Source organism: Notamacropus eugenii, chromosome 3 (assembly GCF_028372415.1).
Source record: "Notamacropus eugenii isolate mMacEug1 chromosome 3, mMacEug1.pri_v2, whole genome shotgun sequence".
In the NCBI taxonomy this organism is placed as follows: domain Eukaryota; kingdom Metazoa; phylum Chordata; class Mammalia; order Diprotodontia; family Macropodidae; genus Notamacropus; species Notamacropus eugenii.
Genome location: NC_092874.1, coordinates 311737166 through 311748510, shown reverse-complemented (window position 1 = coordinate 311748510; position 11345 = coordinate 311737166).

Here is an 11345-nt window from a genome sequence, read left to right as displayed (position 1 = left end):
GTCTACATCAAGATACTTAGTTCAGAACTGCTCACAGTTAATGTGGCCTAAGAACTGGGGAACTAGGAGGTTATGACTATGACAAGCCACTTGACCATGTGCTTTATCTGAAGCCATATCCAAGGCAACATTTCCCTGAACAAAAATGATCCACAGCATCTCTTGAATATATCCTAATGCAATGATTCACAAGATATATAATACCCTGGTACATCATCATTTGATTGATTGGTCAAGGAAAGGGAAAGGTAAAAAAAGTAAAAATCCTTTAAGTACCACCTACTATGTGCCAGGCACTATGCGAAGTGCTTTTTACCAACATCATCTCATTTGTTCCTCATCATAACCCTGTGAGGTAAGCACTATTACTGTCATCCTCATTTTACAGTTGAGAAAATTAAGGCTGTTTGATCTTTTTTTTTTTTTTTTTTTTGAGACGGGGTGGAGAGAACCATTGATTTCACAGGGTGACATCTTGACTCCTGAGTGAGTTGGCTTAAAGTGAGGCAGAGTTGCACAAAGTCATCAACCTCTCTCCCAGAGTCACTGAAGTCCAGTGGCAAAACGAAAGTCAGGAAAGTATCCCAGGCCTGGGATACAGTAGATGACCTTGGCAACTTCGATACCTGACCAAGCTGTAGTCTAACCTCTCCACAATGCCTACTTCAGTTACCTTCTTGGGCATTGGAACAAATTGTTTGCACATGCCCACTCTGCTGAGGAAAGTTTTCGCATGCTTGGGTTAGAAAGCCCCCCTAATTGACTGACAGCTTTGTGACCTATCAGTTACCCTCAATCTGCTTTAAACAGTCTGCCAAGACAGTTTACTGTGATGTGATCACTGCATGTGCTGCAACTTCTTGGAACCACAGCTGGGAGGTGAATGCCAGGTGGACACCAAACGTGGATGAATAGCCTTGAAAAGGACTCAGCAGGCCCTCGCACCAGAGGTGCTAGTCCTCTTTGAACAGCTATACACCCCTGTTTTACAGATGAGGAACTGCAAATATTGTAAATTGATATTTATTTGCTACTATGTGTCAGGCACTATGCTTAGTGCTTTTTACCAATATTATCTCATTTGTTCCTCACGTAGTAAATAAACAGCAATAAAATAGCAAACGTATCCATAACAAAACAGCAAAAATCATATGATTATGTCAATAGATTCAGAAGAGCTTTTGACAAAATAAAATACCCATTCCTATTTAAAAACACAGAAAGTAAAGGAATAAATGGAGCTTTTCTTAAAATGTTTAGTAGCTATAAAAAACCAAGAGCAAGCATTATCTGTTATGGGGATAAATTAAAAGCCTTTCCCATAAGATCAAGGTAAAGCAAGGATGTCCATTATCACCATTATTCAATATTGTGTAAGAGATGCTAGCTTTAGCAATAAGACAAAAGAAATTGAAGGCAGAAGCATAGACACAAAACTGCTACTTTTTTCAGATGACATGAAGGAATACTTAGAGAACACTTGAAAGTCAACTAAAAATAGTGTAAAAATTAACAATGTTAGCAAAGTTGTAATGAAATCAATAAAAGAGAGAAATTTGCATTTAAAATAGCTGTAGACAGTATAAAATACTTGGGAGTCTATTTGCCAAGACACACACAGGAACACGATTACAAAATATTCCACACAAAGATGGATCGAAATCATTGGGGAACTCTTAATTGCTCATAGGTTAGTTACTACCTAAATTAATTTATTTACTCCGTGTCATATTAATCAAAGTACCAAAAAATTGCTTTATAGAGTTAGAAAAAATAATTGTAAAATTCATCTGAAGGAATAAACTGTCAAAAATATTAAGGGAATCAATTTTTAAAGGGTAAAGGAAGGAGGGCTAAGCAGAACCAGATCTCAAATTATATTACAAAATAGTAACCATAAAAGCAGTTTGGTACTAGATAAGAAATAGAGGGATAGGTCAGCGGAAAAGATAAAGTACGTAATATACAAAAGTAAATGAGCTCAGTTACCTGCTAGTATCTGATAAACCCAAAGATCCCAACTATTGCAGCAAGAACTCACAGTCGGAGAAAAACTACTGAGAAAACTGGCAAGTAATCTGGCAGAAACTAGACACAGACCAATATCTCACACATATACCAATAAAAGCTCAAAATGAGTACATAATTTAGACATAAAGGGTAATATCATAATCAAATTATGGGAGCATGGAAGAAATTGCCTGTCAGTTCTATGGATAGGGAAAGAGTTCATGAATAAACAAGAGACAGAAAGGATCACAGGACATAAAATGGATTATGATTGTGTCGAATTAAAAAGATTTTACATGAACAAAACCCATGTCGCCAAAATTAGAAGAAATGCAAGAAACTAGGGCAGGATGAAGACTTGGCAGAAATTTTCTCTAATAAGGTTCACTTCTCAAATAGTTAAGGAACTGAGCAAAATCTAGAAAAATAAGAGCCATTGCCCAATCGATAGAGTTTTCAGAGGAATTAATCAAGGCTATTGATAGTCATATAAAAATTCCCTAGATCATTAATATTTAAAGAAATGCAAATTAAAACTCTGAAATACCATCTCATACTCATTAGATGGCCAATATGACAAAAAAGTAAATGACAAATGCTGGAGGGGATGTGGAAAAATAGGTACATTAATACACTATTGGTAGAGCTATGAACTAACCTAACCATTCTGGACAACAGTTTGGTACTATGCCCTAATTTTAGCCCATCAGTTCCACTAATAAGTCTATACCCCAGACTGATTGAAGAACATAAAAAAAGATGCATATGTGCAAAAAAATATTTGTCGCATTTCTTTTTGTGGTGGCAAAGAATTAGAAACTGAGAGGATGGCCTTCAGTTGGGGAATAACTGAACAAATTGAAGTATATGATTGTGATTGAATGCTATTCTGCTGTTAGTAATGATCAAGAGGATGTTTTCCAAAAGAAAATCAGATGCAAAGTAAAGTGTGGGGAACCAGGAAAACATTGTACATAGTAACAGAAATGTTGTCACAATAAATCACAATATGACTAATGTAGAAATATGTTTTGCCTATTCATTTGTATAATGGGCACCATTTCTTACCTTCTCAATGGATAGAGAAACGGCTAAAGGGAGGGAGAGGATTTGGTATTGAAAATACAAATTAAAAACTATGCGGAGACTATTATACATTCAGAAGTTTTTCACCTCCATAATCCATTTCTCTCAGATCCTTCTTTCTGATCATAATCTCCTGACCTTCCAGCTCTCTCTAGCCCTCCTAGATTTATTCTTACCTAGTTTCATTACAACCTCTAGTCACTACACTCTCTTAGTTTTCTCAGGATATCACCTCCACTCTGGCTTTATTTTCTTCCCTTCAGTAGCATAATTCCTGACCCTTAGATCCCTTGCCCTAATGTCCCATCACCACTCACCACTCCTCCCTTCCTAGATCCCAACCCTGGAGAGCTCCCACCACCTACTTTTCCCACTCTTGCTTAAGTGCTACTAAACACAGCTGCAAGAAATCATACAACTGTGCTTCCTGAGTTTACCACAAATTGCATTATTCAGTCTTAACTGATCCCTCTGGGATAGGTCCAGTATTTCAGGGATGCAACAGGGATTAGTTTTCCCTAAAAGGTGACAAAGTTGGCCCTCGAACATGTTTGACTTCTGCCTCCGTTGATGTGCTTCCTGGTCAACTAAGGGCATAAAAGTCCTATTTATGAGTAATCCAGAGCCTTTCCAACTTGGAAGATATCTGAAGACTGCTAGAGACCTCATAGTCTCTACTCCCTCCCTTGCTGACCAGACACATTTCCATATGGAGACAAGTGAGGTCTCATCTATAGAAGTTGAATATCATTGTATTCTTGTTGCATATCTTTACTGTGTTAGGACACAGTATGGCTTTTTGTTCATTGTTCAGTAACTTACAAGTGCTTCATTTAGTCCCAAATAGAATCTGAACTAAGGGTGCTGGTGTGCAGCTTGCCCATAACACCCTCTCTGTTAAACACCAAACTTTTTATTCATCCCTGATCACCTCTTTACTGCCATCTACATAGGGGTTATTCCAAACCTTTTCCTCTCTTCCCAGGACACCTACATTTCCACCTCCTGGTTTCTCAGTAGATAACCTCACTTCATACTTCAATACAAAAATGGAGGCTATTCATCTGAAACTCCTCATTCAGCATCATCCTTTATCTCCTCCTCTTTTGCTCCAGTCTCAGAAGAGGTGGCCTTTCTTGCAAATATCAGTCCTTTCACTTTTTTTGCCCCTGATCCTACCCCCTCCCATATCCTCTAGGAATTTGTCCCTTTGATCATCCATCCTTTCCCTCTCCCTAATTTTCAATTTCTCCTTAACCCAGGCTCCTTTTCCTTGCAACCTACCTACATAGATTTCTCCACCCCTAAAAAAGGAAAAGAAAAGGAAAGACAAGAAAAGAAAGATATCCCTTGCTCAGATTATTGTCTTCTCTCTTCCCTTTCATAGCCAAACTCTTAGGGAAAAGCTATCTACATGCCTTGCTTCCACTTTCTCACCCCCAACTCATTTCTTGACCTTTAGTAATACAGTTTCCATCTACACCACCAGCTAAAAATTCATTTCACAAAAGTCATTGGTGGCCTCTTACTGGTAAACTGAGTTGCCTTTTTTTTCAGTCTTCATGTTTGCCACTATTAACCACCCCTTCCTTTTACATGTACTCTTTCTTGGATTTTGAAGGCATTACTCTATTGTGAATTTCTTGCTGCATGTCTGATAGAGACATTTGACCTTGTATCATCAGCCCCATTCGTGAATGCGTGCTAGGGCTCTGTCTTCTCTTTGCTATCAGTGATCTCATCAGTTCTTGTGAATTCTACTAGCATCTCTATGTAGATGACTCCAAAACCTACACATCTAGCCCTCACTTTTTCCCTCGATTTAATCCTATATCCCCAACTACCTGCTTAATATCTATATGTAGCTACAGATATCTATATGTAGATATTTCAGACATTCCAAATTCAACATGTCTGAAACAGAATTCATTTCTCTTCCCCAAGCCCAGCCCTCCTCCTAACTTCCTATAGCAGTCAAGGGAATCACCATTCTTCCAGTCACCTAGTTTTCCAAACTAAGGCATTTTAAACTCTTCACTTACATTCACCGCCCCCCCCCCCCCATATCCAAACAGCTGCCACATTTGGAGATTCTGCCTCCTCAACATCTCTCCCATTGATCCCCTTTTTTCCTCACACCATAACTACCCTAGTCCTGGCTGTCATCACCTGTCACCTGGACTGCTACTGCTGTTGTTGTTGCTGTCTGTCCGTTCTTGAAGCAGACCATGACATCAGGGAGGCGATGTCATGACATGCAAGTGAGATGAATTTAAGTGAGGGAGGGTTGTACAAATTTACCAGCCTCACTTTCTCCTCTAGAGCCAGATATAGATCAGGACAGCTGGAGATGGATGCATTGGGGGATCTTGACTTTCAAACTAAGGTCTTTACCAGGTCTCCATTTGAATGAGGCAACATCCATTCAATGATTAAGACTAAATAAGAAATGAGACAGAGAATGTCCTCTTTACCTAATCAAAAACTCACCTAGACTACTGCAATATTGTACTAAATCATCTTCCTGGATCCAGTCTGTCCCTCCTTACAACATATTTTCCTGCCAAACAGAGCTTCTTAAAGTGTAGATTTAACCACTCCACTCCTCTGCTCTAGAAACTTCAATGACTCCCCATTGCCTTTAGAATAAAATACAAACATATCTGTTGGGCATTTACAATCCTTCAAAATCAAGCTCCAGGATAATCACTCTCTCACCATGCATTTTATATTCCCCCTGTCTGATCAATGTTCTTCTAGTCTCTAAATGACATACCATCTTCCACCTTTGACACTTTTCATAGGCTATCCTCCATAACTGAGATGTTCTCTTTCCTCATCTCTGCGTCTTGGAACGCCTAGCTTCTTTCAAGTTTTAGCTCAATTTTCCTGATTCCCCCAATTGTTGGTGCCCCATTCCATCATTGTTCATTGATTTGTCTGTTCTGTGTTTACTTGTCTGTGGACATGTTGTCTTCCATAATAGCATGTAAGTTCTTTAAGGGTAGAAAGGACAGAAATTGTCTAGCTTTTACATTTTTATCTCCAACCAATGAAGAGGAGGTACTTACTATATACTATTGATTATTTGATAGGATGATATTGAACTCCTTGTCTCAAAGTAATGTTACAAGGAAAGACTTTTATAAACCTTAAGCATTCTAAAAATGTGACCTCATTATCAGATACAAAGGGAAAGGCATCTGGTTATACCTAGTCCCTACAAGTATGCCATTCCACCCCAAAGAGGTCTTTCTTATGTTTTCCCTCTCCTTCCCAGGACTATATGACTCTATGAATTTAGGACTATGGGAACTAGTTTCTGGACATCAACAGAGGGGACCCTGCTTCCACATGGTTAAAGAGTAGTTGAAGGCTAGTCCCTATGTATGTGAAAAGCTGGGACATTCCATTGTAGCTATTCTAACAATAATAATAATGAACAGCTAGTATTTATATAATAGGTTAAGGTTTGCAAAGCACTATTATCTCATTTTATCCTCACAGTAAGTAACCCTGGGAGATAGGTGCTATCATCATCACTATTTTTTTTAGGAAACTGAAGGACATAGAGGTTAAATGACTTGCCCAGGGTAACACAACTAGCATCTGAAACCAGATTTGAACTCAGGTCTTCCTGACTCTAGGTCCAGTGCTTTGTCCACTGTGCCAACTAGTTGACCACCTTTTGTGAATTTGGGCAAATCATTTAACCTCCATGAGACTCAGTTTCCTCATCTACAGAGGAGAGAAACTAGATGGCTTCTGAGGTAACTGCCCTATCTATAGCGAAGCTCCAATAGCAAGATTTTTAAACAGCTTCTATGACTAAGAATCACCAGATGAGGACACATGAAGGAACACACAATGTTAATAGCTTCAAACAGCAGTATGGCAGTGTGAGTGCTGGCAAACGGTGGCAGCCAGCAGATCAGCTTCCTGTGCGTCCAGCAAAGCTCCCACAAAGATATTGGCTGTAGATTGGCCCCAGAAGTAGAGGAGAATTCTGCTGGAATCAGCAGACCCAGGTACAAAGTTTAGCTTACTTTTATGGCTTGTGATCTTAAGTAGTCATTTTCCCCCTCAGGGCCTCAATTTCCTCCTTTGTAAAAGGCAGGGATTGGACTGGATACTTTCTTTAAAAAATTTTTTATTGCTGTCTTTTGGTTTTATTTTTATTTCTCCAGAATTTCTCCTAGGATCCCTCTTCTTCCTCTTTCCTGAGAGACTCTCCAAGTACAAAAAATATTTTTAAAGGAAGAGAAAAAAATCAGGAAAATCAATCAATATATTGAAAAAAGTCTGAAGACATATGCAATCTACCACATCTGTGGGCCTTCCAGTTTTCAAAGAAGTCGGGTAGGGAGTGTTTTCTCATTTCTCTTCTTTGGGGCTGTGCTTACTCCTTGTAATTCTACCACATTTATTTTTGATGGTTTTGTGGGTTTTCTTTCCATTGTTGTCATCATGGATACTGCTTCATTGGCTCTGCTTATTTGACTGCATCAGATAATGTAATTCCTTCTGTGCTTCTCTGAATGCATCCTATCTGCTTACAGCATAGTAATATTCCATTACAGTAAGATATCACAATTCGTTTAGTCATTCCCTAGTCAATGAGTATCTACTTTGCTTCCAATTCTTTGCTACCATGAAAAGTGCTGCCATGAATATTTTTGATGTATCTGAGGGCTTTCTTCTTATCCATGTCCTCCTTGAATCTAGTACTAGTTGTGGAATATGAGTCAAAGAGTATGGGACATTTTGTACTAGACAATTTCCAAGATAATTTTGAGCTTTGAATCCAAATGATGTTTTCAATGGCTACGATTGAATCAATAAGTTACTTTAGGCTAAAAAACAAACACACAGAGCTTTGGGGATGGAGAGCTTAGAGTCACAAAAACTTTCATTCAAGTCCTACTTTTCACAAATATTGGTCAAGTCGCTGAAACTCTCAGTACCCTAGGCAACTCTCTAGGATCCCAAACTGCAGAGAAGGTGCTGATGTGCGTTAACAGAGGGGGTTTCCTCATTTGGAAGTTCTCTATAGCTGTTCTTGCTGCATTTTTCCTTTGTTCTCAGAGAGGACCATGACATCAAGATGATGACATGACTTGCAGTTGACTTTGATTTGAGTGAAGTTCTCCATACCAGTAAAATCAAAAGGCCAGTCTCTATCCCTGTACATCCAGACCCATCTATGAGGCAAAATGTCTGCCAAAGTTATTTTCTTTAAGTTCAGCTCTGACCTTGTGACTCCTCTACTCAACCAAATCCAAGGGCTCCCTATGGCCTTTCCTTTGTTTAGCCTTTAAAGCTCTATACAAACTTGGCCCAACATATTTTTAGCTTCTCTGGACATTACTTCCCCTCAAACACTCTGGGATCCAGCCAAACTGGGTTTTTCTCACCCCTTCACAGGCAGCGTGGTCCTCTTCAAGAATGAAGGACAAAAAACGACATAGGCGACTAGGTGGTGCAGTAGATAGAATGCTGGGCCTGGAGTCAGGAAGATTCATCTTCCTGAGTTCAAATCCAACCTCAGACACTTAGTAACTGTATGACCCCGGGCAAGTCACTTAACCCAGTTTGCCTCAGTTTCGTCATCTGTAAAATGAGCTGGAGAAGGAAATGGTGGACTACACCACTATCTTTACCAAGAAAATCCCAAATAGGATCGCAAAGAGTCGAAAAGTTGGACACAACTGAACAACAGTTCCTCACACTTGACATTCCATGAGTGTGCACTGAGCGTCCCTCATTTCTGGATTCCCCATTTTCTCCTTACCTCCACCTCAGAATTCCTCTCTTTGTTTTAAGATGAAACTCAGCCTCATCTTCATGAAACCTTTCCTGATCCCCAAATGGCTAGTTTCGTCCCTCCCAAACTATCTTACATTCATCTATATTGTGTATATTTGCTTTTTATCCACTTTGTATTTATGTTGTATATATTTTAATAAGTGCTTGCTGTCCTGTCCCCTTAGAGTACAAGCTTATTAGTTGTGAGTAGTGATAGCTTCCTTCTTTGTACTGTACTCCACAGTGGGAGTACCTGGAACATAGAAGCTGATTAATAAATGCCTGTTGATGACGAATTGATTGAAAAAGGTCTCAATTCAAACAGATCCTTTATGGATGTATAACAGCCAGGGGAAAAATGAGACCACAACAGAAAGTTATTCCCCTTTGTGCCACCCCTATCCTGTTTCAGTGAGAGAAAGGGAGGGAAGAAAAGCGGAGGGGAACACTAAGTATTCCAGTCTTTTGATTAATACTAAGCAGGGTAGAGATCCAAATATTTAAATGACCAAGTAAAGTTCAAACTTGATCTCCGAGAACAAAGGCAGAAAGTTTCTTTATGCTATAGGAGCTCTGGATGACATTGGGCTAAGCTGGTCATTAAGGCCTCCCTCTACTGCTCCCAAACTAAGCCATCTTGCTCCATTTAGCACTTCTGTCTAGACCACCCACTCAGACACGGATACACAAACCACATGTGCCCGGAATGTCTGCCAGGCTTGAAATCAATATCAGCATTTTAGCCTTATTACTTGCACAGACAGCCTTTTAGGTGGATTCATTTGCTTTATCTTTTCAATAGCTTTGATTATTTTCTTTTAATGGCTTGCATCCTTTTTTAAACCTTCTGAAACTTTGGGATTGTGTGGCAGAGGGGCTGGGGGTGGGGAAGGAGACTGAGTGGTGGGAAATGACTAGAAACATACACACACATGCACAGCTTTACTCTACACTCTATTCACACCCCTGCTCTCTCTGACCTTCTCATCTTGGAGGATTGGCTTTCATGCATCCTAATACCCACCCTGAATTTTGTTTTTGTTAAGCAGCTATCACATTTACATAGGGATGATGATTATTGTTCCTTAACAGCTGAAGAGCTCTTTTCTAATAGTTGAAATTTTTTCCCTAATAATGAAGTAATTACTTACTATAGTTATTTCTGTAAATGTCTTATTCATTCCCACCCACCCCCACCCCTAACTAAACCACAGCTTCCATGAGGGTAAGAACTATGACCCAGAGCCTACCACAGTTTGAATTCCAAACCTATTCCAAATCTCTTCTCTCCTCCAGACTCCCAAGTCCCTCCCTCCCCTAATTTCTCTTCTAAAAACCTAGCTTCTTAGCTAAGAAAATGGAGGCCATTTTCAATGAGCTCCCTTTACTCCCCTTCTCTTTATCTTTAAATCCCTTGAGATTGCCCCCTTATCCAGATAATGTGTCCCTTCTCCCCCTCAAGGCCAACTCTCCATGTGTCCTTGAACCTATCCCCTCCTGGTTTCTCCAGCAGCCTGCTTCCACAATCATTCCCACTTCAGTGAAGACAACAAAATAATTTATAATCATATATGAAAAAAATGCTCTGAATAATTATTGATTAGAGAAATGCATATTAAAACAGTCTTGAGATATCATTTTACATCTATCAAAATGGCTTAAACAATTGAAGGGGAAAGTGAAAAATGTTGGAGGGGATGTGGAAAATTGAGCTACTAATTCATTGTTAGTGGAATTTTGAACTGATCCAACCGTTTTGGAGAGCAATCTGTAATTATACCCAAAGAGTTATTAAACTAAGATCCAGCAATACCGCACCTAGGTCTATTTCCAAAGGTGTTTCGGGAAAAATGAAAAGAATCTATATATTCTAAACTGTTTGTAGTTGCTCTCTTTGTGGCGGCAAAAAACTGGCAGGTACTATCCTAGGTATTAGAGATAAAAACACAAGGACTAGGGCATACTTTATTCTTATAGGGTTTACATTCTTCTGGGAGAGAAATACTTACTGGTTTGCTAAATTTAATTGAATACGGCCTTATTATTATAGCCTTGAATATGAGGAAATTTTGGAATGGATCTTTAAAGAGTTGGTCATTGGACATCTAGCAAAAGGAATACATGATTACAAAAAGATTATTTGGCTTCCTTCATCAAGGACAGATCGTGCCAGACTAACTCTAACTCCTTTTTCATTTCCTTTTTTTTTTAAAACAGGTTTACTAGAATAGCATAAAAATCAGATGCTATGGGAAAATTTACCTAAATTTTACCAAAGCATTGGATAAATGCTGCTTGCTCATCTTGTGGAAAATTTGTAGAGAAATAGATCAGACTGTAATAAAATTGGATTGGTTAAGACCAGATTGAATGGCTGAATTCAAAGCATAGTCATTAATGCTTCAACATTAGCTTGGTAGGAAGTCTTCAGTGGAGTACTTTAG